Here is a 7,514-nt window from a genome sequence, read left to right as displayed (position 1 = left end):
AAAAAATAACACAGATGAATCTATATACAAAACAGAAACAGACTCACAGACATAGGAAATAAACTATGTTACCAAAAGGAGAAGGGAGCAGGGGGAGGGATGAATTAGGAGTCTGTAATTATCTGTTAACTCCTATACATGAAATGGATAAGCAACAAGCATTTACTATATAACACAGGGAACTATATTCAATATCTTATAATAATCTATAATGGAAAATAATATGAAAAAAATATATATATAACTGAATCACTTTGCTGTACAACTGAAACTAACACAATATTGTAAATCAGCTACACTTCAATTTTAAAAAAAAATTTAAAAAAACCCTTAGTAACTTAAAACAACAACAATTTTAAATGTTCATAATACCATGAGTTGTTGTTGTTTCAGCATCACATATACTAAAATTTAAACAATACAGAGAAGGTTAGCATGGCCCTGAGCAAAGATGACATGCAAATTCACGAAGTATTTCATATTTTTAAGGGGTCAAATTTTCAAGAAGATATAATAATTGTAAATACATATACACCCAACATAGAGCACCTAAATATATTCAGCAAATAGTAATAGATGTGGAAAGAGAAATAGATGGTAATACAATAATAGTAGGGGATTGATTACCCCACTTTCAGCAATGGATAGATCATCCAGACAGAAAATCAACAAGGAGATATTGGATTTGAACCCTACATTAAATGGATCTAACAGACATTTATAGAGCATTCCATCCATCAGCGGCAGAACACTCATTCTTCTCAAGTGCACACAGAATATTCTCCAGGATAGACCATATGATAGGCCACAAAGCAAATCTTAGTAAATTTTAAAAGATTGAAATAATACCAAGTATATTTTCCAACCACAATGGTATAAGTTGAAATCAACAATAAGAGGAAAGTTGGAAAATTTACAAGCATATGGAAGCTAAACAACATACTCCTGAACAATGAGTGGGTAGAAGAACAAACATAAAAGGGAAATCAAAAAATATCTCAAAACAAATGAAAATGGAAACATAGCACACCAAAACATTTGGGATGCTGCAAAAGCAGTTCTGAAAGGCAAGTTTAACAGCAATAAATGCATATATTAAGAAAATAGAAAAATCTCAAATAAGCAACCTGAATTTACACCTCAAAGAATTAAAGAAAAAAGAACAAAGACCAAAGTTAGCAGAAGGAAGGAAATAACAAAGATCAGAGCAGAAATAAATGAAACATAGACCAGAAAAACAATAGAAAAGATCAATGAAACTAAGAGCTGGTTTTTCAAAAAGATAAACTTTTAGCTAGACTAAGAAAAAAGAGAAAAGGGCTCCCCTGGTGGCGCAGTGGTTGAGAGTTCGCCTGCCGATGCAGGGGACACGGGTTCGTGCCCCGGTCTGGGAAGATCCCACATGCCGCAGAGCGGCTGGGCCCGTGAGCCATGGCCGCTGAGCCTGCGCTCCTCAATGGGAGAGGCCACAACAGTGAGAGGCCCGCGTACCGCCAAAAAAACCAAAAAAACAAAAAAAAAGGAAAAAAGAGAAAAGACTCAAATAAAATCAGAAACTAAAGAGGAGACATTACAAATGATATTACAGAAATACATAGTATTGTAAGAGATTACCGTAAGCAATAATAGACCAACAAATTGGATAAGCTAGAAGAAATGGATAAATTCTTAGAAGCATACAGCCTACCAAAACTGAATATGGAACAGACTCACAGACATAGAAAACAGACCTGTGGTTGTCAAGGGGGGTGGGTGGGGGAGGAATGGATTGGGAGTTTGGGATTAGCAGAGGTAAACTATTATATATTAGAATGGATAAACAACAAGGTCTTACTGTATAGCAAAGGGAGCTATATTTAATATCCTGTAATAAACCATTATGGAAAAGAAAAAAAAAGACTGAATCTGGAAGAAATAAAAAATCTTAACAGACCAATAATGAGTGAGATTGAATCAGTTATCAAAAACCTTTGAACACAGAAAAGCCAGATGACTTCACTGGTGAATTCTATCAAATATTTAAAGAAGAATTAACACCCATTATTCTCAAATTCTCCCAAAAAATTGAAGAGAAGGGGACATTTTCAACTTTCTTTATTTCATGAAGCCAGCATTACCCTGATACCAAAGCCAGATAAGGACACTACAAGAAAAGGAAACTATAGAACAATATCCCTGATAAATGCAAGAATTCTCAACAAAATATTAGCAAACTGAATCCAACAACACATTAAAAGGATCATACACCATAACCAAATGGGAATAATCCCTCCCCAGGATGCAAGAATGGGTCAACATAATGCAGATCAATAAATGTTATACACCACATTAATAGCATGAAAGACAAAAATCATATGATCATCTCAATAGACGCAGAAAATGCACTTGACAAAATACAATACCCTTTCATGAGAGAAACCATCAACAAATTGGGTGTAGAAGGAATATACCTCCACATAATGAAGGTCATACTGACAACCCACAGCTAACATCATACTCAATGGCGAAGGACTGAAAGCTTTTCCTCTAAGATCAGATACAAGATCAGGGTGCCCACTCTCACCGCTCCGATTTAAAATAGTACTGGAAGTCCTAGCTAGAGTAATTAGGCAAGGTATAGAAATAAAAGGTATCCAGCTGGTGAAGGAAGAAATAAAATAGTCATTATTTGCAAATCATATGGTCTTATGTAGAAAATTCTAAAGACTCAACCAAAAAAACTGCTGGAACTAATCAATGAATTCAGTAAAGTTGCAGGATAAAAATCAACATATATGCTCAATATTCTGTAATAAGAAAGAATTTGAAAACGCATAGATACATGTATATGTATAACTGAATCACTTTGCTGTACACCTGAAACTAACACAACATTGTTAATCAACTGTGCTCCAATATAAAATAAAAAATTAAAAAAATCAACATACAGAAATCAGTTGTGGGCTTCCATGGTGGCACAGTGGTTGAGAGTCCGCCTGCCGATGCAGGGGACACGGGTTCGTGCCCCGGTCTGGGAAGATCCCACATGCCGCGGAGAGGCTGGGCCCGTGAGCCATGGCCGCTGGGCCTGTGCGTCCGGAGCCTGTGCTCCGCAATGGGAGAGGCCACGACAGTGAGAGGCCCGCGTATCGAGAAAAAAAAAAAAAGAAATCAGTTGTGTTTCCATACACTAACAATGAAATATCTGAAAAAGAAGTAAAACTATCCCAGCCACAACAGTATCAAAAACAATAAAATAATTAGGAATAAGTTTAAGCAAGGAAGTGAAAGATCTGTACAATGAAAACTACAAGACTTTGATGAAAGAAATTGAAGAAGACACAAATGGAAAGCTATTTCATGTTCATGGATAAAATTAATATTGTTAAAGTGTCCATGCTATTCTAAGCCATCTATGGATTCAATGCAATACCTATCAAAAATCCAGTAACATTTTTCACAGCAATAGCAAAAACAATTCTAAAATTTGTATGGAACAACAATAGACCCTGAATAGTCAAAGCAATCCTGACAAAAAGGAAAGGATGGTGTAAATGGTGTTGGGAAACTTGGATAACCACGGGCAGAAGAATGAAATTGGACCCTTGTATCACTCACAAAAATTAACTTGAAATGAATTAAAGACTTAAACATAAGGCCTCATACCATAAAAGTCCTGGAAGAAAACAGAGAAGAAACTCTTTGACATTGGTCTTGGCAATGATTTTTTGGATGTGATATGACACCAAAAGCTCAAGCAACAAAAGAAAAAAAATCGACAAGTGGAACTATGTCAAACTAAAAATCTTTTGCACAGAGAAAGAAACAATTAACAAAATGAAAAGGCAAACTATGGAATGGGAAAAAATATTTGCAAACCACGTATTGGATAAGGGGTTAATATCGACAATATATAAAGAACTCATAGAACTTAATACTAACAACAAATAAACTGATTAAAGATGGGCAGAGGAACTGAATAGACATTTTTCCAAAGAAGATATCCAAATAGGCAACAGGTACATGAAAAGATGCTCAACATCACTAATCGTTAGGGAAATGTAAATCAAAACCACAATAAGATATCACCTCACACCTGTTAGGATGGCTGTCATCAAAAGACAAGAGATAACAAGTGTTTGCAAGGATGTGGAGAAAGGGAACCCTTGTGCATTGCTGGTGGGAATGTAAATTGGTTGAGCTGCTATGGAAAACAGTGTGGAGGTTCCTCAAAAATTTAGAAATACAACTAACGTGTGATCCAGGAATCTCAGTTCTGGATATATACTCGAAGGAAATGAAAACAGGATGTTGAAAAGACATGTGCACTTCCATGTTTATTGTAGCATTATTCACAATAGCCAAGATACGGAAACAACCTAAGTGTCAATGGATGAATGGCTAAATAATTTCTATATATATATAAAATATATTTTTATATATATAGAAAATATTCCCTTACATATATATATATATATGGTTATAGAAGCTGTTATATATATATATATATATATATATATATATAAATATCCCAACGGAATATTACTCAGCCATGAGAAAGAAGAAAATCCTGCCATTTACCACAACATGGATGGACTTTTGAGGGCATTACGCTAAGTGAGATAAGCCAGACAGAGAAAGACAAATATTGCATGATATCACTTACAATGGAATCTAAAAAAGAAGAATTTGTAGACACAGAATAGAATGGTGGTTACCAGGGACTGGGGGAGGTGGGTGAACTGGGGAGATGTGTTAAAGGGTACAAACTTGCAACTAGCAGATGAATAAGTTGTGGAGAGCTAATGCACAGCATAGTGACTACAGTCAACTGTACTGTATAATATACTTCATTGCTAAGAGACTCCATCTTAAGTGTTCTCACCACAAAAAGTGAAATGATAATTATGTGCCATGATAAAGGTGTTAGCTTAAGCTATGGTGCTAATCATATTGCAATATATAAATGAATCAAATCAACACATTGTACACCTTAAACTTACACAATGTTATATGGAAATTATATCTCAATAAAAAAATACTGTGGGTCATCAATTTGCACTGGACCCAGTGGGAGGTCTTCCTGCTGGTTTTGTCTGGGTCACACACATAGCTGCAGTCGTCTGCAGGTGAGCTCTCTTATACAGCTGGTGGTTGGTTTCAGCTGTTGGTTGGGCCTTTCTGTCATGTGTTCTCTCATTGTTGAGAAGCCTAGTCCGGGTTACGCAAGAGCAGCATTCATGGGGACCAGTGCAGAAGCTGCAAGGCCACTGGAGGCAAAGAAGTTCAGAAGCCACAACCCATCACTTGCACTGTATTCTGTTGATGAAAGGAAATCATAAATGCAGGCCAGATTGAAGGGGTGGGAAATTAATCCTGCCTCTTGGTGGGAGAAGTGGCTAAGTCACATTATAAAGGGCCTGAGGAGGGAGGAATTATTGTGGCCACTTTTGCAAACAATCTTCCCCAAAGTCCAGCTCCTCTCCTGGGACAGATGAGTAAAGGGATGAGAGGCCAGTAGTGCCAATGGGAATGGAGCCTCTGAAAATGGAAGGAAATAGCAGGAGTGAGGGAGAAGTGTCTGTTCTTCCCACTCAGCCCACAAAACTTTAATACTTTATTTATTTTTGGCTGCTTTGGGTCTTCGTTGCTGTGTGTGCAGGCTTCCTCTAGTTGTGGAGAGTGGGGGTTACTCTTTGTTGTGGAGCACGGGCTCTAGGCACACGGGCTTCAGTAGTTGTGGCTTGCGGGCTCAGTAGTTGTGGCTCGCGAGCTCTAGAGCACAGGCTCAGTAGTTGTGGCGCATGGGCTTAGTTGCACTGCGGCATGTGGGATCTTCCCGGATCAGGGCTCAAACCCGTGTCCCCTGCATTGGCAGGTGGATTCTTAACCACTGTGTTACCAGCGAAGTCCCTAATACTTTAAAATAAAGGATTCCTTTCAACCTATGAGTAGCAATTTCAGACAATTGCAGAAAGTAACATTAATTCAAATAACATTATTCTCTGCTTATATCTTTTAATCTTATGATATCACTTATATTTAGAATTTAAAAAATGATACAAATGAACTAATATACAAAACAGAAATAGACCCACAGACATAGAAAACAAACTTACAGTTACCAAAGGGGGAAGGTGGGGGAGGGATAAATTAGGAGTTTGGTATTAACATACACACACTACTATATATAAAATAGATAACCAACAGGGACCTATTGTATAGCACAGGGAACTATATACTTTGTAATAACCTATATGGGAAAAAAATCTGAAGAACTATACATATATATATATATATATATATATATGTATAACTGAATCAATTTCCTGTACACCTGAAGCTAATACAACATTGTAAATCAACTCTACTTCAATAAAAAAAAGGTTAACAAGATAAATTTAAAAAATAAAAAAACAAAACCTCTACAAGCAGTCAATGCAGTGATTCTAGATTTTTAGACTGCATATATATTTTTGCTAAGCCCTGATTATTAAAGAAAGTTTAATTAAAGTTTAAATATATTTTTCTCTAGATGTAGAAAGGAAAGTCAACGAATATACTAGGAAGTGAAGTGAGATTGCCATACTACAAAGATTACTGTTAAACATTGGCATAATTAAGGAAAGCTTCAAACTCAAGTTTTTCTCTTCAGGGCTTTACAAATTGGAGAGGTTCTTCTATATTTAGATGGTTTAAAGGACAGCATCATACATACCAAGGGAGGCGGGGAGATGAATATTTTTAACCATGATTCATTTTGCCTCTGCAGCCCCATGGCCAACCGGTGTCTTATCATGAGAAAGGCTGCTAACCCATCACAACCCCATGGATTTGGGTGCTGATGAGTAAAAGGAAAACAAGGTCTGCATCATCATCAGTGGCTAAGGAGACAGGGGTCAGGGCAAGTGGAGGACAGGCTTCGAGTGTGCAGTACAAAATCCAGCGCCTCTGCGGCTCCCAGGAAGCTTGCTCAACAACCGCTCCAAACTCTTCCCTTTGGGACAGTCTGACATTCATGGAGCAAAACTGGACCAGGAGGTAAAACCAGTCTGTCTTGAATGGCTGGGCCTTGGTTTCATGGACATCTTGGTGTCAAGTCTTGGCTGTTGTGTGATCTGGTCACAGTAGGGAAAGGGGCTGGTGCTATATCCCTCAGTAGGTTCTCACCTTTTCGTTCTGAATCAGGGCAAACTGTAAGGTGAAAAAACAGAGCCCAAGAGGGGAAATGGAAAAGCCTGCTGCCTCACACCTTTTCTGCCCTCCATCTGCTGGGGCTTTCCTAGTGCTGAGCTGCAGCTAGCAGGGAACCAGAGGGAAGGAGAGGTGCCCAAAGGGAGCTGCTGATATCTGGGGGACTGTTTGTATGCAGGAATGTCCCAGAAAGACTAACCCCACCTACAGTTTCTCTTCCTTTTCACTTATGGTAACAATGGGCAATGAATCTCTCTCTTTCTCTCCCTTCCTTCCTTCCTTCTCTGCTTCTTCTTTCCTTTAAAATTCCTCATTACTATTCACTGTGAAACTTGGTAAGA

General features: G+C 37.7%; 1 non-coding gene across 1 annotated transcript; it reads left to right on the top strand.

Moving 5' to 3' along the window:
* Positions 1-383: 383 nt before the first annotated feature.
* LOC117199603 (U6 spliceosomal RNA) lies at positions 384-486 on the top strand. Its single transcript, XR_004480876.1, has one exon. It is a non-coding gene; the product is annotated as a U6 spliceosomal RNA (small nuclear RNA).
* The last annotated feature ends 7,028 nt before the right edge of the window (positions 487-7,514 follow it).

This window comes from Orcinus orca, chromosome 4 (assembly GCF_937001465.1).
Source record: "Orcinus orca chromosome 4, mOrcOrc1.1, whole genome shotgun sequence".
Classification (NCBI taxonomy): Eukaryota; Metazoa; Chordata; class Mammalia; order Artiodactyla; family Delphinidae; genus Orcinus; species Orcinus orca.
Note: the sequence above shows the minus strand (reverse complement) of the source record. Positions and strands in the feature narration are given on the sequence as shown.